The sequence below is a fragment of the Pteropus alecto genome, unplaced genomic scaffold (assembly GCF_000325575.1).
Source record: "Pteropus alecto unplaced genomic scaffold, ASM32557v1 scaffold177, whole genome shotgun sequence".
NCBI classification, from domain to species: domain Eukaryota; kingdom Metazoa; phylum Chordata; class Mammalia; order Chiroptera; family Pteropodidae; genus Pteropus; species Pteropus alecto.
This window is the reverse complement of record NW_006442207.1, coordinates 8,547,487-8,549,349: the sequence shown is the minus strand read 5'-3', so window position 1 is coordinate 8,549,349 and position 1,863 is coordinate 8,547,487. Positions and strand designations below refer to the sequence as shown.

At 35.7% G+C, this 1,863-nt stretch overlaps 1 long non-coding RNA gene across 2 annotated transcripts in view; it reads right to left on the bottom strand.

Annotated features, from left to right (window-relative positions):
- LOC112470132 overlaps positions 1–1,863 on the bottom strand; it is a 14,033-nt gene that overhangs the window by 8,193 nt on the left and 3,977 nt on the right. The window lies entirely within an intron of this gene.

Below are 1,863 nucleotides of genomic sequence, written 5' to 3'. Positions count from 1 at the left end.
TTCCCTCTTCCTTTGTCCTAAGGTGCCTTCCCTTTAAGCCATTCAATCAGTAAACTTTCCCACGGATGTGCAAGACCAGGTAATGACTCACCTTTGTGAGGGAGGACTTACACGTAGAATATGAGTGCTCGACTCATTATGTGTGTTTACGTATGGCCAAGGATGTGCGTGTGGATGTGGCTGTGTGTGTATGTGAATATCTATCGATCGATTGATAGATAGACAGACAGATGACTAGCAAGATCAAGCTAACGTCTGAGTTTTAAATTGAGATATGTATGTTCTCTTTGTTGGAATTATAGGCAGGGTACCAGAATGTATAGCATATAGTCTTTTTGATGCAAGTATCTCCATATCTGTCTCTTTTCTAATTAAAAAAAAAAAAAGTGATGAAAAAGGCCTGAGGTATCTGACGTTACACTTTTAGAAGAAAAATTAGTGATCTTCTTGCCACGTTTGTGATTAAAACTATCTACTAACACTAATAATTAGATTTTTTAGTCAAATTTAAGTGCCTAAAATTAAGTATAATGAAGCTTAAACTATTTTTGTTAAGTTTAAATAAGTTTAAAAATTGATAAAATAGTGTATATTGGTACAAGGAACAGAAAATTCAGACAATTTAAATGAAAAAAAAAATCTGTCAGAGTCAATGGTAAAATATTAGCCTTATCTTTCTGGATTTTTTTCCACATTTTTTAGTCCTTCCTCTTCCAATAACTGTCCTTCAAATCACACTAGTTTCATCTCCCACCAAATGTAAGTAATAATGATATCTGTCCTTTTTATCTCTTAGGACTATGGTGAGAATAAAACTGAAGTAATATGACAAAATTCTTCAAAAGAAAAGCGTTTTGAAAAGTGAAAAGGCACATTACTGACCTAAGGTAGTATAAAAGCATTCCCCAGATCTCAGCAGAAACAGAAACTTGATACCTTTTATGTACATGTAAAAGTAGGGTTTCCTACAAGAGCGTTCCAGCCCTTTTATCCCTACCTACATTTTAGAATAAGCTCTGCCCTTTCATTATAAATCTTGTACAGTAAGGTTTCACCTTTGTTTCTTGCCAAGCTTTTGACTATTGCATCCAGCTGATCTGAGCAGAGCTGTGCTGTGGAGTGACTGTTACATTCCCAGGAGTCTGGCTCCTCCTCACACTGGCCACACCTCTTCTGGGCTATCACCTTTGGCCACTGCAGGGATGCTGTTTGGCCACTTACCCCTCCACAGACATAGGCACATTGTTCATACTTTGTAGAGATATAGCACAATAATTAAGATACACATAAAGGCAGACCACACAACTGACATAAAAACTTAGAAACATAAAGCAAAAATGGCTGTCTGGGCAGCCTGAGTGAGAGTTTACTAAATAAAAGGGTTCTTTTATAAATTTTTTTGAAAACTGTGTGTGAGAAATAAGTCAGTATAAAAAGAAGCAATGCCAACCAAAATGAGATTTAAATGTGAAAATAAGGACAATTATATCTTTAAAGACTGGCATGAATTTTTTTTTTTCAACATAAATTTTCAGTTTCTCATTAGACAGATAATATACCCATAATCATTCAAAACTGATGTCATAGATGAGGGAATTTTAATCTCTTTCCTCTCCATGTTTGCTCTTACAGTTCTTTTGCCTACCATGTACTTATGATCATCTCAGAACTCCTCTTTTAAAGTTTTCTCTACTATTCATTGGTCTAATTTAATCATCACCCATGACGCTGTGAAAGTTGACATAAGTGGAACCATTTTAAAATGGAGCTGGGGCAGTCATTCCAGAGGAGCTGCATTTGCTCTTCTTGTTTCTTGGACTTTGGACTGGGCCATACCTTTGAACTGAGATAAACTACAGTTAA